The 27,075-nt window shown below is 36.5% G+C and overlaps 1 protein-coding gene and 1 long non-coding RNA gene across 10 annotated transcripts in view; one reads left to right on the plus strand and one right to left on the minus strand.

The window, feature by feature from the left end:
* Positions 1–760: 760 nt before the first annotated feature.
* LOC134536278 (synaptosomal-associated protein 25) overlaps positions 761–27,075 on the plus strand; it is a 110,213-nt gene continuing 83,898 nt past the window's right edge. Inside the window, exons 1-2 of one of the 9 annotated variants that reach the window (XM_063376015.1) lie at positions 761–852; positions 3,900–3,965. The gene's annotated coding sequence lies outside the window, so the exon portion shown is untranslated. Of the gene's footprint in view, positions 853–968; positions 1,150–1,304; positions 1,471–1,517; positions 1,667–3,899; positions 3,966–27,075 lie in introns of those variants that run through there. The other 8 variants (XM_063376002.1, XM_063376004.1, XM_063376007.1 and 5 more) reach the window with 8 other exon arrangements.
* On the minus strand, positions 20,770–24,403 carry LOC134536277 (uncharacterized). Its single transcript, XR_010075780.1, has 3 exons — positions 24,124–24,403; positions 23,857–23,997; positions 20,770–21,263 (listed from the first exon to the last, which is right to left on the minus strand). It is a non-coding gene; the product is annotated as an uncharacterized LOC134536277 (long non-coding RNA).

Genomic DNA, 27,075 nt, shown 5'->3' on the forward strand with positions numbered 1-27,075 from the left:
GTAGTTTCAAAAATTAATTTAAATTTTAGAATTGGGTTACCGACATCTTGATTTGCCGAGGACCACATTCATGTTCACATTCATCAACCCAAGTTCGGTTCTCGGCAAACTCAAATCTGGATCCAAACAAGATGTAAATAGAGAAGCATATCTTCCACCCTGTAAAGTAAACCCACCATACCAGTAGCCCTACACAGTTAAACAGAGAAAGGTTTTGCTATTGTTTAACACCTCATAGTTTGTGTAGCATTCACCCAATATCCAGAGACCAACCTCAATAGAATTTAAATCCACGTGAATGGCAACTTAGAAATGGGTAGTGTCTTATTTATTGAGTCCGTTTGTAAATGAGAGAAAGAATGACGCGCGATAGCCATAGTGCGCTTTCGCATCTGATTCTAGCATGCTTTGTGCGCATTTAGATGCCATTTGCAGTCCTATCGCCATCGGAACCTGGTGATTGCATGGTGGGGATTAGGTGTTACTGCCGCTGGAGTAATAAAGCCACTTTGTAAATGCTAAAAATTAGGTTATTAATAAAAACCTAAATTTCAAATTTGTGTGACGCGACAGCTCATTTACTTTTGCTATATTCATTTCATGTTACTTGCATGTTTCTAGTTTTCTGTGGTTACTGGTAGTGTTATTATATAATTCTACAGAAAATTTCTATAAATTAAAAACTGAAGTTTACATGAATGTGTGTGTGTATGTGTGTGTTCACGAACTGAAGAAATTTATTTTAGTTATTTATATGTAATTAAAAAGCAATAAGTGATATGGATAAAAATACTCCAAATGTATTAAAAAATGTTTAGTATTTGAAACGAAAACCTAAGAAAAAATATTAAGGTAATAATTCAGCATGAAATAAATATTTACACCTTAAAATAGGGACTATTATTGGTTATACCACACACACACATGGACCTAATTTGGCTATGATAAAGTGTTTGCATATTGGTATTAGTATTCGTTGTGTTGGTCATCAGTAGCAGACGGTGCGGCCACAGTGCGGCTTTCGGCAGTTTGACACCTTAGTTTGACGGATGTGTAATTTTTGTAGCTGTTAAATTGGGATTGAACGCGTTATCTGAAGGTGTTGATTGTTATTGATATTTAGTTTCCTATCTGAACGCAGTTTGTGAGGTGAGAAACTAGTTAATTGCATATTTTTGTTGGTTGTTGGCATTGTGAGGTCAAATTAAATAACATTCATTGTAAAAAAACAAAGAAATGAAGCATATGTTTTTATATATATATATTTTTTTTTTTCCATTTTGACATGCATAGTATTTACAAACCTGCTTTGATGTCATTCACAATCTTAATTAGTTGAGAAATTTTATGTTGCAAGAGCAGAACCTTTAATGATTATGATTAAGTTTCTCCAGTGGTACTTTAGGCAGGCGTCTGCGTGACTGCGTGTAGTTAATTTAACGCTTTCGTGGTTAAGGAGGAAGAACAACTGTGAGTTTAAAGATTTTTAAAAATAAATTTTAATGATATTTTTACCACTCATGTTTCCTAGTTTCTTCCCGATCAATTAACAATGCAAAATAAAAGCTAGAATGTGGCAGGTAGATAGGTGTGTGCTATGAAGAACTCTAGGGAGTAGAGAGATGGAAAAAAAAATCTACTTAAAATATGTTTAGTAGACTATAAGGTATGCTATAAACAGTTTTAATAGCTCTTTACTATAAAGTTTGAATTTCTTTGAGTAGGAACTAGAACATTGACTTTTTGAGGTGCAAATGACTGCTGGAAATGTATTGTTACACAAGGTTGTGTTAGCATTGAAAGAATTTGGAAATCCTCAAATCTTGCAATTTCTCATTGAATGAAACTTTGACACTAAAGCATAATTTGGTTAATGCTGCGTCTTTACTATTTGGAAACTAAATAGGCAAGTATTTTCATCTAAAAGCAAAAACAAAAAGAAATTGTAATTGTTATGTAGTCGCGTATCCAAGTTTATTCCTTGATCCTGATGGCACGATCCTGTATAATTGATCCTGGGGTACATGATGGTTGCTGTTTTAATTTTCTAAGTCGAAAGATCTTATCCAAACAAAAATATCAAAATACAAACTAATATTGTTAAGTCTTGTGAAAAAAAAATTTTGTGTTCAACTTATGATCATAATTATTTTTTTAATAACAAGTTTTTGTTCTGTCCATGATCTTTCGACGTTTCAAATTAAAACCGCAAGCATCATGTACCACAGGATCAATGTATACAGGATTGTGCCATCAAGATCAATGTATTAACTTGGGAATGTGATACAGAAAGTTCACCAAAAAAATTCACATGACAGTTGGATAAATAGCAGTGTCAAGATCAAAGTTCTACTCCTAAACACTTGGCATGTTGAAACTTTGGTGTCATCACAAGTGACAGTTGCTAAACTTGTTGGCCTCAAATGGTTAGGCAGAAACGGTATAACTGTTTGATGGAGAATACTCTGCAGAAATCCAGACTATCATAGTCACAGCAAGACTTTCCAACTCAATAAAGGGAGAGCAGACGAAAGTATGGAAGACTTCTTGAAGGAAAGAAATAAGCCCTCACACTAGAGGGAAAGGGAACCAATTCTAGTTTAATATGCTCCATCGATTGCTTCCGGGGTATGATGTCCCTATCGCTGTGTGTAATAGTGCTTGTGTTAAGGTGGTAGTAGTAGTGTGTTATGATATACATGGTTGCGTATGCAACCTGCCACTCAGTGATATTTCCGTTGTAGTGTGGGTGCTGTGTTGCACAATACGTTTGTGGTGGTATGTGTATACTGCTGTTTGTGTTGTGGTATTGGCAGCGTACTGGATTCAGATCCAGAATTCAACCTACTTCAGCCCAGTAAAACACAAGTAGGTACTGCAACAGCAATAATAATCAACGAAAACAACACACACTTGCCTATAGCTTGTGACGATACCTTAAGAGTGAGACAATGAACAAAATACTGATACCTGTATACCGGTGCCGGCGTTCTGACGCCTTGCTGGGATTGGTCCAGATTTGGTGCCTATGAGTCTAACATAATCGCGATAAACAACAATCCAAAATGAAAGTTACATGGTGGTGCATATACAACACATGTAGTAATTGGCCTGTCCCAGGTTCCACGCCCATGGGCTAAGAAAGCATTTTTACAGTCGACGAATACCTGGAAGATAATTATTAAAGATTTTGTAATGCTATTAGGCCCTACTCCAAATGCTTGCCATTGCACTAAAATCATTTTATCTCAAACATTTTTTAAGTTCATATTGGTTGTGTATTAGATTTTTTATTGAAATTTTATGTAGCTTGGGGGATTTTTTTTCCAAGTTGTTGTAAGTCAAGTCTATGTTTCTCATATTCTTGTTTGTGAAGTGTGAATGTCCTCTGTATTATTGTCAAGGCTCATGACATAATTGTGTTTCGTTGGCTGAGAATAAAATGAAATGAAGCGGTGCCTCGGAGTGTGATGACAGAAACATCTCATTGTCCTTAGTTCCCAAGGTCGTTGTTATTGTGTAAATGGTTTCATCACAATGTTGAAGAATCTGTAAGTGTGTAGTGACTGGTAGTGTTACTAATAAGTGCAAAAATTTGTATTAGTTGTTTTGTTTTAAAAATCTCAATTGTATCTATCAATCAAAAATAGATACCTATGTTTTGGTCAGGGAAAATTTGTTTGTGGGTTTTGTTGGATACCCTCGTTTAAATACCATATTTATAAAGTTGATGTTTCCAGGTTGTGTCATGTACTATCTAGGTACTTTTTTAATAGTATGCAAAATTAATAATCTAACAAAGATACTAAATGAATAAAACTACTCAATTTAACACGCTATACAAATTTCTATACACCACACTCATGACATTTTCTTTTACAAAATTATTCTCTGTGTAGAAACTGCTGTTGGCTGTCGAAAAGGCCTAACTACTGTTTCTGCTCTCTGGTTGTGCTGTTTGAAAGGTAAGTTAGTTTTTTATATAATCATTTTTTCATCTCTGTGTGGTCAGTGTTTCAGCTGGATTTATTCTCTCATTTTAATGAAGTTTAACATTCAGTTTTTTTAAATACATAGTTTCTGAAATTGCAGTGCTTCATCATTGCTTGATCTTAGCTGAAACTGTAGAATTCCCTCTGTTGGTTGTGTGTCAAGGTTGTGCAATTAATTTACGGATAAAGTTTTGTAAAAAATTTTATAAAATTTTAATGTGTTGGGGGAGAAGTCTAAAAGGTTTAATATAAAGGGACTGTCAAGGGAGTTGTTGCACACAGACCTTTTGCTCTTGCACGACGGCTTTCGGAATCAAGTGGCAAAGGATTTCATCCCAACAGAGTTAGTAGTCGTTGCTACGTAGTTTCAGATTTAATATGCTTTGGAAACCACTTTAAACAAGTTTTTTTTTTATAAAAGTAGTTTAGACAGCTAATTTATATAAAGTAAATTTATACTAGTCTAGTTGGATGCTTGTACTTTTTTTTATATAGGAAATTTCAACAGAGAAATTCTCGTACATTGTTTTCATTACAATATGTTTAATGGTCAGCAGTGATTAAAATTCACTGACACTGGTACCATCTAACTCTTATTAAATAAGATAAATGATAAATTTTATCATTGATTTTGATGACTTGTAGTATTTATAGTATGATCTTCACACAAGTTTCAAAGGATTTTTGTACTTACATAACAAGACACTTAATAGATGTCAAAATCAAGTGTGCTACATAAGGGGGTATTCTTCTAAATTATTTTGTTTATAATTTTGTGTAGTACCTACAGAATGTGTTCAGTAATAGTTAATGTAATTTAAAACCATTACAGGCTAATTTGTATTCCAGCCCTTGCACAGAGCCATGCAATCGTGTGGGAGATATTTTTAATTTAACTGTTTGTATAGTATTGTATTTAGTTTTATATAATTCATTTGACTTTCTCATAAGTAATCCTTTGTAAATGTTTATGTGGTTAAGTTTTTGACAAGGTGCCTTAACTTCGCCACATAAAATAAGTCCACAAAATATAATAGGCCTACAAATTAAACCTACCATGTGCTAGCTTTAAATAAAGAGAAAATTGTATGAAATAATGTTGACAGCATATTTTAATTTAATTTAATAATACAAAATACATTTAATCATTTGTTATTTCCTGAAATTTAAATATGACAGGCACTAAAATCCTTTGAAGTTCATTCCAAGTGGATGCCGTCCTATGGTGTAAGAGATTTATCAAAGGGGATGATTTCCAAGTTGGCTAATCACCATTCTGTTATATATTGGATTGGAAGGGATTGGTGAACCAACTCAAGACAAAAACACATGCTTCATCTGGCCATCTTGGCTACTGTGTATTTGTCCACTTCCTCTCATAGAGATACATCACAACATCTGCCTTTTTTCCAGTTCCTACATTCATTAGAAGTTATCTATTTGTGTTTACAATTAATCCTGTAAATACACTGAACATACACTGATCCACTTCATAGACATACATCACAACATATCTATTTGTGTTTACAATTAATCCTGTAAATACACTGAACATAGGTACACTGATCCACTTCCTTCATAGACATACATCACAACATATCTATTTGTGTTTACAATTAATCCTGTAAATACACTGAACATACACTGATCCACTTCCTTCATAGACATACATCACAACTTCTAAGGTACATAGTCATTCAAGTACACTGGTGTTTTTATTACTCTTCCTGACCTTGACATTACTGTATTTTCTACTATGCCTTCCTCACGTCCTTTTCTAAAATCCCATTCTCTATAACCGTGCCCTTGGCCAACTTCTGTCTCATCAAACCCTTTAAAATCTACCATGTTACTATCCTCAAGAGGCTGTGTTGGTCTATTCTGAACTACGTCATCCTGCATGTGTAGTTGATTATTTGATTGTTGATCTTCCTGAGCTTGCGATATTTCCTCTCGTATCCTTTCAAAAGGTTTTCCCGTAAAATTATCCATTAGATGTCTCCGGTTCCTTTCAACTTCATACCCATTCTCTAAACACACCCGGTAACCCCTGGGTCTATCGAGAATTCTGACAATATTGCCCCTTTTCCATGCATCACCACATCTAACTCCTACATTGGTCCCTAACGCCAGTATCCCCATGTGTCCATAATGGACTCTGTCTAACAGATCCTGTCTCATACTCTGCGGAACTACTATCTGTTTGTCTTTAAAAATAACTCCCTCGTGTACTGTTAAATCTTCCTTGTATGACCAAAAGGGTCTTATGTTAGCTTCTACCTGTGTTCTCTCTTTAGGTCATCCATTCATTATGATGCCTTTAAGTCTCATCTCTCAAGGTTTCTAACCGTAGTCTTTCCCACATGTCCTGAGTTGCTTGTATGAAATGCACTACCATGCCCTGATGAGCTGCTATTTCCTGTTCGTGTAATTCTAGTTTGTCGTCTGGACCTCCTGCCCTTGATAACGCATCCGCGACTATGAGATCTTTACCCGGCACATATTTTAACGTTAAGTTGTCATTCTGCAATTTAATTCTCATTCTTTGTAATCTTAGAGGACATTTTTCGAGCGGTTTTTTGAATATAGCCTCCAACGGCTTGTGGTCCGTCTCTACTAAAACTTTGCGGCCATAGAGGTATTGATGAAATCGCTCACAGCCATACACAATTGCAAGGAGCTCTTTTTCTATTTGTGCGTAATTCTTTTGCGCAGGAGATAGTGATTTGGATGCGAACGCTACTGGGCCTTTAGATTGCATCAAAACCGCTCCTAAGCCGTTCTGTGACGCATCTACTGACAGCACTACCTCATCGTCATGATCAAAATACTGTAGGATAAGTGTGGAGGTCAAAAGTGTTTTTAAGTGTTCAAATGTTGTGTGGTGTTGGTCGTTTCATGACCAAACAACATTCTTTCGACACAACCCACGTAACGCATCTGTTTTTTCCGAAATATTGGGTACAAATTTTCTCCAATAGTTGACCATTCCCAAGAACCTTTGTAATTCTGTCACGTTTTTAGGTTCCGGGAATTCTAAGATGGCCCTCACCTTATCCATATCTGTCCTAATGCCGTCTTTCCCAAATATGTGCCCAATATACCTGACTTCCGTAAGTCCAAACTTACACTTCTCTAGATTAAATGTAACATTCATTTGTTTTGCTCGTTTGAGAACTTGTTCCATCCTTCGATCATGCTCCGCTCTATCAACACCAAAAACTATAACATCATCTACATACACCTGTACTCCTTCCAGATCTATGAACAATTGGCTGAAGACACTGTAAAAAATTTCCGGAGCACAGGTCAAGCCATACGGTAAGCGTGTAAACCGAAGTCTTCCATGTAATGGAGAATCAAAAGTGGTTAGTTTTGAACTTTCATCTGTGAGGCCTATTTGCCAAAAACCCCTATTTGCATCCAATGTGCTGAAATACTGGGCTCCTTTCATTTTTACAGTGACTTCCTCAAATGTTGGCATCTTGCAGTGTTCTCTCATAGTTGCTGCATTTAAAGACTGTGGGTCAAGACAAACCCGTATGTCCCCTGATGGCTTCCTTACAATTACTATAGGATTGAGCCTATCTGTTGGCTCCTCTACTTTCTCCACTACCTTAAGTTTGATAATCCTATTAATCTCCTCCCTCAACTTATCATGGAGTGCGAACGGTATTCTCTGAAATACGGCCGCTGGTGCCTTACTACCCTCTCGTAGCACTAAGGTACGTGGATGAACTTTTATCTCTCCAAGACCCTCAAATAAATTTTTATATTGTGAAAGCAGACTTGTGATGTGTGGGTCTTGGTGAGCTCCTATGAGTTCCACCCTTTGAAGTATTTGTAATTGTTGGATGCCAGTCAACCCTACTATAGGTACTGAATTTTTTACTCTCGTAACCTGGAACTCTAGTACCCCTGATTGTCCTCGTGGCGTATGACAATGTAAGAAACACTTGCCTATCACAGGTATTTCAGTACCCGCATAACTTTTGAGTTTAACATTTGACGTGAGCAAGGCATCACTTCTCTTTTGTAATGTAAGAAAGGTGTCCTCAGGTAAAACATTAACCTGAGCTCCTGTATCTACTTTAAAGTTGACATAATGATTAGGTGACACTTTCAATTTACAAAACCACTCAGTTTCCATGTCACCAATTTTACACTCTCTAGATTTAACATCCATTACTTTACCATGCACATTACACTGTCCTTGTCTTTCACCTGTAACCTCGTCCGACTGATTGGTAGTAATGCACCCTAACATCAGATCATTCACACAATGAGCATCAGTCCCCTGTCTGTTTATTTCATGTACAGATTTAGATCTACATACTCGTGCGAAGTGTCCCCGTTTGTTACATTTTCTACATATTTCCTTGAATGCCGGACAACTAGAGTTTGTATGTTGCAGTCCGCACCTCTGACACCCTTGCTCTACATAGTTATGTTTATTGTACATACCTTCGCTGCTAGGATAATACTCTGTGTCCAAAGGTTGCCTTACTTGTAGGAAACCTCTGCTTCCCGCCACATCCACGCTGATAGCCATTGCCTTTGGAGTGGTGAATGTTGTTGGGCAGGTGTTGCTTGTTGTTGTACTGTCCAGCCCTATATCCATCTGTATTCCTTTGTGTATGTAGCCTCCCCTGGTGTTCGTCTCTCTTGGTAGAGGTGTCCTGTCTTCCTGCTTCTGCATAGCTGCTCGTGTAAACTTCATGCACCGCTTCCTTTTTCTCTATAGCTTCCAATAACTCCTGCGTTTGTTCTGCCGCTTTACATATCTGTACCGCCTTTGCGAGGGTCATATTTGGTTCTCTTAATAACCTGTCTTTTAGACGCGTGTCACGTACTCCGCACACGATTCGGTCTATTATCATGTCATCTCGTAGGCCTTCGTAACCACAATTAGCACTAAGTCGCCGGAGTGCAGTTATAAAAGAGTCAAACGTTTCACTTTCCTGTTGTACACGATTATTAAACTTGTGCCGCTCAACACTCTGATTGGTCTTTGGAAGAAAGTATGATTCCAGACTCTGCAAAACTGTTTTATACTCCTTCCTGTTTTTCTCGGATACATCCAGTGTATAATATAGGTCTTGCGCCTCTTCACCAACCACATGTAATAAAGTGGCTATTTTTACCTCTTCACTCTTGCTCTCGCCCCCTGTGGCTGTCATGTAGATCTGGAACTGTTGTTTCCACCGTTTCCAATTAACCGCCAGATCCCCATCAAAGCTAAACGTTCTCGGTGGTTTTAGCCCGTCCATCTCTTGTTTGGGTTATGTTCACTTCACCGTCATCATTACCGTACCGTCCTCCCAAATCTTAATTTATTTTTTTCTTGTTTATACCACCGCATTATAGCGTCGATATGCTAAACAATTAGTCCGCAGCGCCATGTTATATATTGGATTGGAAGGGATTGGTGAACCAACTCAAGACAAAAACACATGCTTCATCTGGCCATCTTGGCTACTGTGTATTTGTCCACTTCCTCTCATAGAGATACATCACAACACATTCCAAGAGTTTTTTGTGTGAGAAATGGATGTGACGGTAATATAAAGTTTGGACAAATATGTCATAATAGCTGAAACATAAGTTTTTATTTTAAGAATAAATAGTTTGGTTCTCATAATGAGGATATTGCATTCCTCCATAAACATTGGGTTATAAGAGGAGTGTTTTGTTAGTGGGGCGGATGGGCTATAGTAGCACATGTAGGATATTTAGGAAGTGCTGATGTCAGGACAATTATTGTGTAGTTGGGGGGGGGGGGGGTGTTTGAGGTGAGGCGGAAAGTGAAAAGATAAGTGCAGTACCTGGGGCAAAATCATAATTTATCCTAAAAAAATCTATCATCAACTGAGATCTAGGCTAGGTGGCTTGAGTCACTTTGATATGAGAACTACTGTATGGGCGCCACTGTATGAGAACTACTGTATGGGCGCCACCGTATGAGAACTACTGTACGGGCGCCACCGTACGAGAACTACTGCATGGGCGCCACTGTATGAGAACTACTGTATGGGCGCCACTGTATGAGAACTACTGTATGGGCGCCACTGTATGAGAACTACTGTATGGGCGCCACTGTATGAGAACTACTGTATGGGCGCCACTGTATGAGAACTACTGTATGGGCGCCACTGTATGAGAACTACTGCATGGGCGCCACTGTATGAGAACTACTGTATGGGCGCCACTGTATGAGAACTACTGTATGGGCGCCACCGTATGAGAACTACTGTATGGGCGCCACTGTATGAGAACTACTGTATGGGCGCCACTGTATGAGAACTACTGTATGGGCGCCACCGTATGAGAACTACTGTATGGGCGCCACTGTATGAGAACTACTGTATGGGCGCCACCGTATGAGAACTACTGTATGGGCGCCACTGTATGAGAACTACTGTATGGGCGCCACTGTATGAGAACTACTGTATGGGCGCCACTGTATGAGAACTACTGTATGGGCGCCACTGTATGAGAACTACTGCATGGGCGCCACTGTATGAGAACTACTGTATGGGCGCCACTGTATGAGAACTACTGTATGGGCGCCACTGTATGAGAACTACTGTATGGGCGCCACTGTATGAGAACTACTGTATGGGCGCCACTGTATGAGAACTACTGCATGGGCGCCACCGTATGAGAACTACTGTATGGGCGCCACCGTATGAGAACTACTGTACGGGCGCCACCGTACGAGAACTACTGCATGGGCGCCACTGTATGAGAACTACTGTATGGGCGCCACCGTACGAGAACTACTGTACGGGCGCCACCGTACGAGAACTACTGCATGGGCGCCACTGTATGAGAACTACTGTATGGGCGCCACTGTATGAGAACTACTGCATGGGCGCCACTGTATGAGAACTACTGTATGGGCGCCACCGTATGAGAACTACTGTATGGGCGCCACTGTATGAGAACTACTGTATGGGCGCCACTGTATGAGAACTACTGTATGGGCGCCACTGTATGAGAACTACTGTATGGGCGCCACTGTATGAGAACTACTGTATGGGCGCCACTGTATGAGAACTACTGTATGGGCGCCACTGTATGAGAACTACTGTATGGGCGCCACTGTATGAGAACTACTGTATGGGCGCCACTGTATGAGAACTACTGTATGGGCGCCACTGTATGAGAACTACTGTATGGGCGCCACTGTATGAGAACTACTGTATGGGCGCCACTGTATGAGAACTACTGTATGGGCGCCACTGTATGAGAACTACTGTATGGGCGCCACTGTAGGAGAACTACTGTATGGGCGCCACTGTAGGAGAACTACTGTATGGGCGCCACTGTACGAGAACTACTGCGCTTGCGCCGGCGTACGAGAACTACTGCGCTTGCGCCGGCGTACGAGAACTACTGCGCTTGCGCCGGCGTACGAGAACTACTGCGCTTGCGCCGGCGTACGAGAACTACTGCGCTTGCGCCGGCGTACGAGAACTACTGCGCTTGCGCCGGCGTACGAGAACTACTGCGCTTGCGCCGGCGTACGAGAGGGGTTTAATAGTTACCATTAAACCATCGTCTGTATGTTCTGATGGTTGAATATGTGTATATACAATGTTATTTGAAGTGTTAACAATTATACACTAATCTATTTTATACAAACTGGTAGGAATTGTTTAAACAAGAACTTTTTGTTCCTTTCAGTTGGTTGAGGGTAGCATGGGTCCTACCCTCCTACCCAATTTAATGGTGAGTTATTATGTTGAAAGTTGTAAAGAAAGACAAAAAGTACGTTTTATTTGGTTCTGTTTGTATAAAATCGTTTATAAAATACTTTCCTGGAAAACTCGTATCTCTATACCCGGCTGCGAGAAGCAAGTATCCTAAATTATTTTACTTCAATGATGTGTTTATGCCCGTTGTTTTAAATACATTCCTTATATAACTATCGTAAATATTTTATAAATTTAATAAATATTTATTTAAAGGTTTACACTGATAAGGCTAGTTAAAAATTGTTATTGTTACTGTGAGCCATACTTATAAAATACAATACACATATGCTATTGCCGATTTTTTGTAGGCCATTTTAAGACCTACTATTCTGTAGTACTTTATAATTTGATGTATCAGTTATGTAGGAGTCAGCGTAAGCCATGTAAGCGCCTTAATAGCATCTTTTTACGACTTATTACAAAATGAGATTTCTCTACTATCTTTAAATTCAATATGAATGTATTATACACATGAACCTTCCGGAAGGAATACTCTAAGTGATGGTGAAAACCACGTCAGTCCATTGTGTAGTTTCGAAGTAGGTCTAGCAAGCGAACAGACAGACGTGCATAGTGTCTTTGTTTCATACCAATAGATAAAAATTTTGGGTTTTCCAAAACCCTTATAAAAATTTTTTTTTTAATAAATCGATTTATGACTGATATTCCAAAATTAAGTAATACGTGGGAAAGGCTACACATGAAAGATTAATTTGAAACTGTGTGCAACGCAATTACATGCTCTTAGTTCATGCTAGGATTGACATAAAAATTAGTCTTGCTGTTTCTAAAAAACTATTAAATAAATACTTTATAAGTGTGCAAAGCATTTTATAAACAGTAAACGATAGTTATGTAACGGATTGACCAAAGCTAATGAGCAAAAACAACACGTATTTATGTAAGCAAAATAGTTGAGGATGCTACCGCGTGAGGGGTGGGAAGAGGGGGCGCTGAGGGGCGTGGCTATCGACACAGCACTGACCACACCCAACCTTGCTGGTGCGAGCGGCGTCGTTACCCGTTGCCAACACAACACACACAACACACATGTACATACTTGGAGATAGTGTACCAGGGCGGCACTACACATTTAGGGGGGGGGGGGGGGGGCACCGCTATGTACCTTAATATTGTGGAGAGGGGCCTTATTGGGGCACCTCCCAAAGTGGGCAGGGTCAGGGTAAGGCCGTAGCCAGGATTTTTGTACAACCATTACATAATTTGTCTCTATAGCTGAATTCTAAAAGAAAATTTACTGCCACGCTTAAGGCTAAGATCCTGAGTTTCTCGCGAGCTGGCAAAGACACGCGTAGTTATCTTTGTCCTCAACAGAGCGCACTAGTAGTAGGGCTGAACGATGTAGCGACGCGCTGAAAAAGGATTGGGTGGGGGGGGGGAGGGGGGGGGGGAAAGAGGACGCTGTTCTCAGAATTCTTATCTCCCAGCGGGGTGTCATGTTTACGACAGGTCTGGAAGAGGGGGGTGGGGGAAGAGTGTACTCTGCCTCGGCGAGCATTTAGATTTCCAATCCCTTTGCCATTCTGTCCCTTTCCACCACACCCACTCAAGACTACTCGATCCTCAACAAAGCGCAAGGGAATAAATATTACTATTTTTGGTACATTTCAGTTAGAAACCTGTACGTAACCGAGTGCAACCCAAGGTAATTATAATAAATATTAATTTGGTGCACTACACATATACGATATACAAATTGTATGTTTTACTGCGGTGATTATGTGGCCAAAACTGTCAGATTTGGTCTCTTTTGCAAGAACGCTCGTTCACAGCTAACCACTACATTCAAATAAACTGGCCAGTAATGTAGTTTTCCTGCCCCTGTAAAAAAAAATAATAATTTTTAACTGAGTACTACAAAGGTTTTGCGCTTCTACAAAATTATTTTTTTTTTCCACATTTTGTCACAGGTGTGTGCGTATGTGTATTATACAAACAGTTGAACGTTGACCATCTAATAGCATGACTTTATGTTGCAAAACGGTATTATTTGCTATATTGATATCTGATTAGAACTGTATTTTTCTGTGCAACTATATATATATATATATATATATATATATATATATATATATATATATATATATATACAGGCGAACTTTTTATACTATCGGATAATTTTTTGTAGCTGAATATCTGTCTTCAAAATATTGCAGGTTATTGCATTAATTTTAGTGTTTTAAATGTATTATGTTTTTATGTATGTATACATGAGGCTAGAGCTAGAAAAAAGTTTTTGTTTGCTTTTTTAGCTGACCTGTGGCTTTTGATTACACTTTTTTTTTTATATGTGATGTTTAAAAACGTTATTAGTAAATGTCCTGGCATTCGTACTTCTTGTAAAAAATATAATCATATTTTCGAAAATTAAACTATCATTTAGTAATTTATTATTGCAATATAAATACTTGTGTATGCCAGTCGCGTCTGGCGAAATGAGGAGCTCCTTCACGCTATCCCTACTGGTGACGTCAAGCATCACTGGTAGTTCGTTTTTTATGTATGAACTGGATGTCAAAGAGGCTCGAAATAAACATCAGTTGTAACTAATAATAATAATAATAATTTAATTATGAAAGGGCCACATACTCGAAGAATCGCCTTCTCTACGCAATCAAACGTGTTTTAAAATATCTAAGGAGTAGGCTACACGTCATAGGTTGTATAAGAATATTTCGGAGGGAGCTAACCAAGGATATTTTATCGTGCATACAGATAAAGTGATATTTTAAGAGTAGTATTATCCCCCCCCCCAACACCACCACCAAACTGATGGATTTATTGACACATCCGTACATAAAAAAAAACACTGCTCCAGAATCTGCACCTGAATCGTCTTAGTGGGAAAAAGGTGTACATAAATTACGAGATCACTGAGGTTATAAGGAAGGTAATCAACCAGAGTAAGTGATTAGGAGCAAGGAATACTAATGCAATAAATATTCCATTGATATAATTTAATGATAATTTTTACTCACGTTTTAGAAGTTGATATTGCTGAATAGCAAATTTTTCATTTTAAAATATTGTAACAATGAAAAATTGCGAACCAATAAACATTTTTTGCTTAGTATATCATTTTATTATGTCTTAAGACAAATGGAAACTAGATATTATGAGTACGAAATATTTGTAAGTAATAAAAATTTACATAATAAAATACTTACATTCATACAAAATACAAATATTTTTGCTTTGGGCCCTGATAATAATACATAATTACATTTTCATTTTTCACCAAAAGTACATGAGGCACAAAAGTCAATAAATCTTAAACACACAATAAAAATATACCCAGATACAAACACCAATACAATAAAATAAAATACAATACAATACTAATTTTAACTGAACATTTTTTGGATATATGCATAATTTTATTAAAATTAATCAGAAAGTAATGCAGTTACATGTTTGCAACCTTACGTACTTCACTTGCCTTTAACGAATCCGGATAAGTTCAATGTTTAGCCAGCCGAAAAGGATGTTTAGATTTTATTTTTAAACGCATGTGAAATTAGTCCTTTTTTTTTAACACTTCATCGCTGTCACGTGAATTTACGGCAACATACATTATTATTGTACTTTTGTTTTGTAGTAACGATCTGTAGGCTAAATATGTACATGTGTTTGTTGAAACTTCGTTTTAAACATCCATATACAAAAATTAATTTTGTCAATTTATTTATAGATACCAGTAAAATACAAAATAAATTATATTTATTTTACGTCCTCTTAAATTATTTAAATGATATATAAAATATGACCAAAAATATTTCAAATGAAGAAGTATTTTCAACTTCAAGTACGCGAGAATTACACAGACTCATTTACTTGCGTATTGCATAGCATACATACTTCACGTCCATTTCTGACAGTCTTGCAAAGTCACTTCCAAAGTATCTACAAGTATATTCTTCAGGCGAATTCGGACACGGCATTATAATCTTACATTATATCTAGAAGACGTGTTCTTACATTTGCTTGGAGTTTTAAATTATTTTTTTGAAATAATAAAGTCAATTTTAAAGTTTAACTCATTGCAGAAACACACAATATATTTGGTGGTTCTCTGCAAGTGTATTTTGTGTTTTATTATAGTTTGATAATGAAGTTAATATGAATTTATTGCCTTTTTTCTGATATGTGTATACATTAGATGTATATGAATATAAAAATTTATGTAACAGGATGAATCTTAAATGGTTTGAACAGTTATCTATAATGACTGAGTAGGTTTTTTCATTAAAAGCCTTTCTTTTTTACTGTTTAAGTTGGATTTCTTTATAACTCAAAAAAATTATCACGTAACTAAAAAAATGAATAAAAGAGCAAACTTCTGTTCGTATGTAGGTGTTAATTTTGCTACCGTTTAAATCATGAAAATAATGTAATACAATTTGTTCTCTAGATAATTAGATTTAGAAGTAAGGCTACATATTTTAGTCATTACCATGGTACGACTTCCGGAAAAGTTTTACATTTATATATTTTTTTTACAGAAGGTACCGGAGCTTGTAGGTTGCGCAGAAAGGAATTGTATTGTTTGTGAGAGTTCTCTGTTCGCAGTAACACCTATGATATATGTTTGATGTTCTGTTTACAACTCATCGTTAAAACTAAATTTTACAGACTGATTATTATCCTTTTATTTAAAATCTAAGTTATTTACAGTGTTTAAAATATGCTTTCTTGCGTTTCGTTTTGTTTGTATGATATTTGAGTCACCCGCAAAGATAATGAGATAGATATTTTATACTGCTTCTTTCGCAGTTTTTTTAATTTTAGTCTTGACAATGGGGAAGCAATTATACAGGCTGTGCTAAATAGATAAATTATGCTTTATGTCATTGAGATCAAACTCTTCTATTTTTGTGCATTTTATAGTATTCCTAGTTTAGTTAATTTATCCAACAATATATTTATACAATCAAGGCCTTAGATGCTTTATAAAAAAAACTCAACTGATTCATAATCAGTTGCCGTGTATAGATTTATTTTGTAGATAATAAGCAGTATGGGTTTTAGTGCTTAGAGTTGATGTAAAACCATGTATTAAATTTGAAAGTATTTTGTACTTTTCATACTTAAAATTATCATACAATGTTCAAATATTTTTCGATATAATTAAGGACACCTGTATTTCGTGAATACATCTCGTGTCAGGCTATTTCACACATTACTGTAGCTTTTTTTTCTTAGAGGTTTGGCGAATTGCGGGCGTGCAGCAGTACGGTAACTACGTCCTCATTGGCCCCGTCAAGTGCGGGAAAACAGCCTTCACCGACCACAGCCAATAATTACAAGAAAAATCTACAGTGTTTTGTTAAATACCTTGACATGAAATGTATTAGCGAAATACAGGTGTCCCTAAATATAAGACGTAATTGCTCTCGGACGATAATTTTCTTTACTGGTATTATCACCTTTCTTATGCAGGAGAATAGTTTTTGTAGTCTTGTGATTCCCATTCTGAAATAATTCCAATAATGGAATATGTGTTTATTATAATAAATGGAGAAGTGTATATAATATTAGCAAATGGCTCATTAAAAATATGAAAATAAATAATCATAAATTACAAATCATTCTACTGCACATAAATCACAGATTTTAAAAAGCAAAAATTACTATAACATTCAAAATATTACAGAGCGTGCAATGTAGAAAACACGGACGCATGTTGTTGTCTAAATGCAATAAATAAAATACAAGTCTGCGGCTTTAAAAACAAAATAAATAAAATGTTTCATAAATATTCAACGCTTGTAAGGGTACAACTATTACACTGATATGACATAGTTTTTCTAGTAAGTACATCATACAAATTCCTAACCAGGCACACACAAATATATAATTTGTGTTACACTTCAATAAATTTGGCCATGATTTAGACCTAATAAATAAAGAATGCAAACAAGCTAAACTCTACAGAGTATCGTCGAATAAAATCTGGGCCAAAAGTAAATCAATATTTTAGTGCTCAATACAATTCGAAGGAAATGGAAGATATTTTGTAGTATTATAAATGATAATACAAGGATTGCTGATTTGGTTTTGTATTAATTTTGAGCGTAAAACCACCCCGAAAATATTGAATAAATTTTTCAGTTAAGCTGCATATAAACTGAACTGGTTTGCTAGCTGTCTTGCTATCGTAAACATGACTGTGAGTCTGATTGGCCATGTTGGTGATATGCACGATTTTCAAGGCTGTCTCCCGATATTATATATGTGTTTTATTTTTATACAAAATGAAGCACGAATATGTTATATATTTCTTGTATGAGATACTAGTTGCAAAGACGTTACAGTTTGATTTTATGGGTAGTGAATCAGTGGTATAAAATAACTTCATTTATTTTTTCCCGATAACATCTTTTTGACATTAGTATAATATAATCACTCGCCAACCAGAGAACCTTATTTTTTGTAGTCATGAAAAAAAAATGTTTGTATTCAATATCAGCTAATAACTTACTATTGCTTATGTCATCAAATACATTTACAGTACTGTTCAATTTGTAAAAGCATGAGAAGTAAACAATAATTAGAATTTTTTTATCAGATATAAAGCATCACTGTATCAAATTAAAAAAAAGAGTTCTCGTCAGCCACACAATTTCTGTCTCTCAAAATTCACACATCTGAAATTTTGCGTTTCTTTGAACGACTTTCTTGTGCCTGTATAATATTGTCACGTGCACCTAGCCGGTGCCACCGCCATTTCTGTCACGATCCACCTTCAGAGGGGGGGGGCGAGAATCGTAGCTCTTTACATAGAAACAACTCGCTTGGCATCAACTAGTCTTAACTTCATAAAATACTTTACTGTACCTAGGATCATAGGTTCGTCATCCCGTACAGGATGTCTGGTGAGAGCTGAACTAAGGAGATTTTGCAAAATAACATAATACTAAATTAAAATTATTTTATTCTTAAAGTCAAATAATCAACATCATTATTGACGAACATTTACACATCGGGATTAAAATTTAAAACAATACTCTTCTTTACTTCCTTAACGATTGAACGACCTTACACAAGAGAGAAAATGAGAGAACTTCACTAAACACTTCCCTAGTCCTTCCGAATACCTCAAATCATAATTAATACTTAAAATTAAAACCAAGATAAGTCCATACTCACATTTTCCGAAAAGCCTTTCTTGATCGATTACTTAAAACTAACGTAGGGGCCTCTCCTGCCCTTGAACTCCCGAACGAACATTACATTTTAAAAATTATAACTAAACGACTAGTGACGAGGGCCATTGCCTCCGCCCGAAAGCTTGAAGATGACTACATTATGACCTAACTTAAACTACATTACGAATTAAACGGCTCGTGGCCTCTGGCGTTGGCCATAGCCTCCGCCCGAAAGCTTGAATTCCTACATCACGAACGAACTAACAACTCGTGACCACAGGTGAGACGCATAGCCTCCGCCTGAGTGAGCCCCGAGTCACCAATCACTTGCGCTTAAATTCGCGCGCCCTGCCGCGCCTACCATAACAAAAGCTCGTTATTGAAGTCAAATTTACTAAACAACTAACTAGAACATCTGGGAAGACTACCCCCCCTCTACCCCAATGTGCAGGCCACACCGCGCGGCTTGTTACGACAGCGCGCCCCAGTAACTGCGGCCCGTGGCTGCGCCAGCGCGCGGCCAAACAAACAAACAAAATTCTGCAAGCCCGCAGCGCGCCGCGCCGGCCCCGTGCCCCAATTACATGGTCACGCCACTTGCGCTGACGAGTGAACAGAGCAGCCAGCCCAGAGTCCCGTCAGTAAAGTCCCTAAATTTGATTTCAACAACCCTGCAAAATTTCAACCCGCGACAATATATTCTGGCTCACGAATCGGTTGTCCCCTGGGACGACATGGATCAGCAAGCTCTGGCAACAAGCAGTTGTTAAAAAATCGCAACAATTTTGACTCCATTTTCTCAAGCCAGAAACAATCATCTCTCACAATTCTTTCTATTGAAATGCCTTTCGTTGTCCAAACGACAAAATCACACCACTTTCTTCGTGTGATGTGTAATTGCCCTTGCACTTGATAGTAGTAATTGTGAGAGCGATTCAAGCAAAGCTCGCCGTCGACAACTCTGCAAAAGAACGTTTTCAGCTGCATTGCTGCATCTAAAGGGTTAAGTTCCCTTGCAGAGTATGGACATTTCACCTCCACCAAACCATCTTCATCAACTGAACCATCAGGAGAAGCTGCAAGAAAGCAATGCTGAAGGTCAACGAAGAGACCACATTGTTTAACAGTATGGCCTGTTTGTTCTTCGTATAAAGCGACAGCTATGCGCTCGTTTGCTAGACCATGTATTGTGGCAGCATTCTCCAATACACGACTGTACACAATCGCTTCCACTGTCACTTTACACGAAGTATTTTCCCTCATTTTACAGACACGTCCGAAAAAGGAAGCAGTGACTCGTTTTCTCCGCTCCTTCATCCACAACTGACTGCTTCCTTGATCTCGTGTCTGCACCTCCAGATCATTCCTTTCTTGCACTGTAAGCTCTATGCTTCTCATCACAGACTCAGTCAGAATTTCTAGTTCAAGACCAGAAGCTGGAGGCTGAGTTGCATGAGGACCATAGCTCTTATCACCCTGTGGTTTAAATGATTCCGATTTCCGTGGTACATGCGGATTCATATCCAACCTTCGCCTACAGTTCGCCTGCTGTTTCTGTCTTTTTGCCATTAATCGCTTCACAGTCACTCCAGGGCTGTGACCTGTGATCGCCTTCATAGTTTGTCCATGCCATTTGTAGCGAAGTTGGAAAGACAAACCAGCAGCAGTAGCCCTACGGCTGTAAGACCCCTGCTGTGAACGGTTTATCTGCTTACCGCCAGCCATCCTTGCAACTAATGACATGTACATTTCTGCTTGGTTGGTTGTGAGATCCATTACAAGTGCTTGTGACTTTGCTCTCACTCGGTCAAAAGCTTGTTTGATTCCCACAATCAATTCACGAGGCACATCCAGACTTAGCAGAATACCTATGACCATAGGATCTTTGGCTCCAACCTCCATCCAAAATTCCTATGGTCCAAGCATATTCCTCATTTCCAACCATACAGATGCGTCCATCATCTTTCGCCATAGAGAACTCTTCCAGTGCAGCATCTTCCATTTCCTTCTGAAACATTGCCTTCCAGTGCTCTCCGATTCTGTTCTCGTGATAAGAAAAGCAACCCGGGCTCATAGGATGCATATCAATTAGTGACAATAGTTCATACAATGGTCCGTAGCCTAGACCAACCGAAATTGCGCCCCAAACAATCTTATCGTTGATATCTAAGTTGGTATCGATTTTGCATTTTCTTTTTCTTCCCACTGGAAGGCATTCCACAGGCTCAGATTTGAACTGCTGCTCTTGATTGCAGTGAGTGCACTTAAATTTAAAATTTGTCAGCAGACCGTACCTGTTGACACTTTCCAGAAAATATGTTCCTGAAGATGAAATGGGACACCTGTAAAACCAACATAATAATAATTTCTGGTAACATCTCCCAAAAACATTTGTTACCCGTTTGGCTTTCACACAATAAACAAGACAATTTTTTACTAGCATCGGCAATTTAGCTATAACTATTGCTATACATTGGTACTCAAGCTGTTAGGTTGTGATTTTATTAATTTCATACAACTGCTCTAACAGCATAATATTGCATACATCCAAACTAATGTCGTTAAAATCGAACATAAATAGCTTGCAGTGAATCCTGAAAGATCTGCCCGACTCTTTGTGATAAAAGATTATTCTATATATACGTAAATGTACGTTGAAGTGCACTGAGGTAAGGTGGTCAAGTTATCAGTACGGGTGTTACCTCGTTTCACCATACACAATAATCTTAGCAGCTCCTGAGCTCTGTCGAGTGACATGTGAACAGAATAAAATGAAAGAGATAAACTTACATGCCAGTAGGTTCGCTAATTTTTGAATATGAACAGAAGCTTCTTTATCTTTGTACTTATCAATATAATAACATGCACACCACTACAGTTTTCCCAAACTGTTGATGTGCATGTCACAATTAAATAAAAAAATAATTGTGACATGGCTCGAACAGATATACATTTTACATGCTTAAAAATTATGCTATTTTAATGTAAGTCTGAAATGTTGTTCAAGAAAAGGATACAATTTTCATTTGCATTTCACTGTGCTGCAAGAAGCCATATGGCCATGGCCACATTTATTCGCGCATTTGCCCTCTTACACATCATGGTATAGTAAAACACTATTTCGATCGTCATCGTCTTCACATCCAAAAAATTAATAATAAAAAATTAATAAAAAATAAATTGGATATTTACGTTGAGGTATTAAAATGTTACTTACTCGTAGAACAGATAGGTACTATCGCCATATCGGCAGACACGTTGGCACGTCCAACTGTCGTAAGCCAAGCGTGCAAATGTTATGATGCTATCTTCTTATAAGTAACAAGAATATGCACAATTAGAATATTACGTTTTTAAATTATTAAAAAATATATTTATCTTGTTCCTTTTACTATGTTTCTTAAAAAATTTCTGCAACAACGTTCTTCCGAAAGAAGGTATACACCGATTTTAAAGGTGCGTGCCTACTTTTTAATTTTATTTTTTTAGTAATTAGAAAATAAAAATTGGTACTTTTCCCACTTTCATCATTGAGGCTGCGACCCAAATTTAAAGTTTCCAGCCCTTTTGACAGTGGGTTGGAATTTGTATAGGCCATTGTGTGAGCGAGTGAATTACTTTTTGCATATTCGAGCAATTCTAAATTTAGGCCCTAAGTTGAATTATAACAATTTCACGTCAGCCAGAAAGCTCAAAAGCTGGTAAAACAATAGAATTTTATTTCATATAATTCTGTATCAATTTCATCTTAGTATTACACACCCATTTAAACACAATTTCTATACATAATAATTTTACTTCAGCAAGGTCTTCGGTTTCTTGTAACAAATAAAATTACCTAAAAAAATAACTGGACATACTTAAACAAAGTTTTTAAATTGTAACATTTGCCAAAGAATTTAAATAAATCTAACTGCAAATGTAAGAACACAGTATAAAGGTCTTTAAAATTGTATTTTGGAAAATTACCTCAATGTTTATTTGCTAAAACTCCTCATTTCACTTGTTGTGTGTGCGTGCACGTGGAACTTATGTTTCTATGATCATTTATAGTTGCAAATAATGTAGCGGAAGTTAAATTGAAAAATATATAATTCTTTCTGGCCAATATTTGTTTACAAACAAAATTTTACAGACCCCAAAAGCAAAAAAAAAAAAAAAAAAAAAAAAGAATCGCCACTGCCTTGTAATTGTGTTTCTAACGAACTTGTATAACTAACGAAAATGTGTAACTGCTAGGGGTTAGTGATACAATAAATGCTTGGGTAGTGAAAAATCCATTGTTGAACGACAGCATCGAGAGATTGGCCCTTATTTTTGTATCGTTATATACATAACTAAATAATTACGGGAGGAAGTGGCCGTAGGCGGCTGGTCCGCTCGGCGCGCAGGGGGGTTCCTTTGCGCGGCTGCCAAAAGTATGAAATTAAAAGAAAAACATAATATTGTTCGTACTGCAATTCAACTTTGCATTGCTTAGTGTAAAACTATACGATAAAAATGGAACCCTGTAATTTTTTAGCATAGTAATTATTTTTTTTGTTTGTTGGGGCAAAAGTCCATCTTTCCCCGATGAAAATTTTATATGGTGTGCAATTTTTTTTCCACTATAGTGTTTAACCTCTTATCGAATAAAGGCTTACTACGTTAGTAAGTAGCTCCACCACAGTTCACTCGATATATGCGTTAGCTGTGATTACATTGGCTATTTATCTCTCCTCGTCAATATGGCTCAAATATATTTTCCTTTTATTTTCAACATTTATTAATTTAAATCGGTATTGTTACATATCTATCCTATTTACTTACTAACTAATGAAGTCAATAAGTTTGTAGAAGAATTTTCAACCTTCCAGCCGGTTAAACGTTCAGAAGGCGGTAAACAGTAGTGGAAAAAAATCTAAATAACTCAATTTTACATAAAACAATTTTTACCTGTGTCTCTCCAGAAGACGGCATTGCACCATGAAGTGACGAACGTCAACCATCATTCGACCCTCTAACATACTGAGTCCCGGATCTGTCTGTGGCAATGGAGGCTCGTAAACCACTATCAGCGGAGGAAGGTCATCATTCCTAGAAGAGTTATTCCCTTTTAAGAAACATAGCCCATACAATAATTTTTATTCATATGAGTATTATCACATGAATTCTAAATTTACCTGTCATATCACAAACAAGATATGTAAGTGTAAAGCTTACCCTTGATAGTCATCGGACAGAGTATGTGTACTGTCATCAGTGTTGCGTGATGTACACGCCGCCACTGAAGACGCCATGGTGGTTACATCTGGCACTGTGGGGACCGAACTTTCACCGCCTGGGCTCTCTGGCAAGGTTGGTGTTGCAGGACCATCACCAGCAGGCAGAGGGTTCTGTGTCAACCCCAGCTTCTTCTTTTTTCTCGCTAATGTTGCAAGCCTAAGTGAAATAATATAATTCATTAGAGTAGTTAAAGAATTTTAATTTGCCTTTGCTTTAATATTCTTTAAGTTTGCTAGTTTAAGATTTATTAAAAATTTATTTAAAGGAAACTATTTAATTAAAAATAGCCTGTCCCCCCCCCCTTCTTTTTTTTGTGATTCATCTGCTGTTTGCCTAGATTTAGTCCATTAATCATTAATCTCTCTGTTGTCTATTTTCATCTGTAATATTTTTTAAAATATTTCTGAGTTAAGTGGTTTTTGTTTGTTGATTTTACTCTCGAATTGTTTAAGGTTTTTTCTGGGTGCACTTATAGCAATTTTTGCGGAAATTTTGATTTATTTACTACACATTATAGCATAAGTTTCGACCAATAGGTGGCACGGTAAAATGTCTAACATGTTTTTTATGTGATTAATTACGCATTTGTATTTAAAAATGCTTAAACTGTCTTTGGAATTTTGAATTCTATTCTGAACCACCTTTAGCATGTTACTGAATTTTACGTAACTATAAAAGATGTTGTCAATAACTTAATATGTTGCTCAGAATTCATATAGTATTACATTTGGCAAATTTTAAACCTGTAGATGCTCTTTAATAGTACTTAATTTTTTTTCATTATTTTTGCAAACAGTAGTTGTACCTTCGGAAATAAAAAGTAAATATTACAAAACTAAACTTGAAAAATATTTATCTACTGTATTAATCTTTATGCTACAAAACGAAATTTCGTTTGTGTGTGGGTACATTTTCACATTTGTAGTGTTACGTAACTGTTTACATACACGGATATCATCGTGATTATGGTTAAATATTTTTTTTATAAAATTAGTCAAGATTTAATTTAATAATGGGCCATTTCAGCGAAAAACTTGTAATGAAATGTTGGTATTCTGTAAGACAATGAGTTGAAGGATTGCTGGAATCAGAAGAAAAAAACAGTATGTGACGAAATTGTTTGTTTGTTTTTTTCGAAAGAGGAAGTATCTAAAATAAACTTAATCTCATAACGTGCCAGAGACGATTAAATGTTATGTTTTTGTGCACGTAAACTGTCAACAGAAAATAAAATTTTTCTAAATGGCCTGCTTGTTTTTAGTGCATTATATACTGTATTTTATATACGCATTTGTTATAGGAATATACTATAAACTTTGACTTAATGGAACGATGTACGACATGTAATATGATCTGTCTTGTCATTTAGGTTGTATTTCCCAGGTTAGAACGAACAGTTACAACTCAAATGGAATTTTTAAGTAAGTACTTAAGTTTAAAAATTCATAATATGTTTGTGCCGCGTAGAATGCATGAAAACCATCGATAACTATATAATAATTGCCGCGGACTAATACGTATGCACTCATTTATACAAATTTGATTTCCTAGTCTAAACTCCCCCGTATCAAATACAGTCCTGCTACGATATTTGTTTTGTTTGCATTCATTTTGTTTTAGCACACCAATGTTTTTTTATGGCATATAAAACGTGCATTTTGTATCTAATTCTTATTCCTTACATTACTTTCTTTAGAAAATTTCAAATACGTAAGGAAAAATCATTAAAAAAAATATAGAATTTTCAACGTACCAGCGCAGCGGTGCGACTTCCTGAAAGATTTTATGTAGTTTTACGTTTCATAGTCCAAGAAACCCATAACCATCATCAGTTCTAAAGTTATATGTATATGTATGTATATATATATATATATATATATATATATATATATATATATATATATATATCACAATTTTATGAACACGATAACTGCCGTAATTTTTCGCACATCAATTCCAAACTGATACATAAAATCAAGTAATGGAAAATCTCGATCGAGTTCGTCAATGGACAAAATCAGTCCATAGGGGTAGAAATGGGGAAGGTTTTTTTTAACAGAAAAATCGCAACAACTTCCATAATATGATGCATATCGCATCCGTGTGAACATAAAGCTTAAAGGAAAAAATAGGAAGAACTTTTGTCTGAATAAGTTTTTGATACGACCAACCATAACTGCAAGGGGTGTAAAAATTAAAGTGTTTCGGACCAAAAAAATCGTAACTCTCTTATTATGCATACTATCGAATCCGTTATAATTCTTCAAAAACCTTGTAATTTTTTAACTAAATCTTTTGTCGGAAACAATTTTTGATTAGACGAACCATTTTTGCAGGGGTTAAACAGGAATTGACAAAAAAAAAATCATTGCTCCCTTAGTAGGCACACCATCGAATATGTTCTAACTGTTTGTAAATCTTATAAACGTTATCAAAAAAATTTGTCTGAAACAATTTTAGATACACCCAATCATTGCAGAGTTATCCTTAATTTTCGCTATAGCAAAAAACTATTGGGAAATATTGAATAAACACAATCTCTTTCATTGCTATATCAATTTGTTATTTAATTTGAGGTGTTGCAGTTACTAGGAAACATGTATCACATTAAAAGAATATTCATATTTTTAAATTTTTATATAACCAAGCATCACTGCAATGGGTGAAATAACAAAAAAAAATCATTGTTTGAGTAACTACGCTATATAATATATACGTCTTAATTTTTTATAAAAATTCGAAATACTATCTCAAACCTTTATCAAATAAATAAATACTACAAAATATACGGGCGAAAGGGATTTTTAATATAATGCCATTGATTTTAACACCAACACAGTATGTACAAGAAAAGGGTAATGTAATTATTTAAAAAAAAAATTACCGCTA

Source organism: Bacillus rossius, chromosome 10 (genome assembly GCF_032445375.1).
Source record: "Bacillus rossius redtenbacheri isolate Brsri chromosome 10, Brsri_v3, whole genome shotgun sequence".
Classification (NCBI taxonomy): domain Eukaryota; kingdom Metazoa; phylum Arthropoda; class Insecta; order Phasmatodea; family Bacillidae; genus Bacillus; species Bacillus rossius.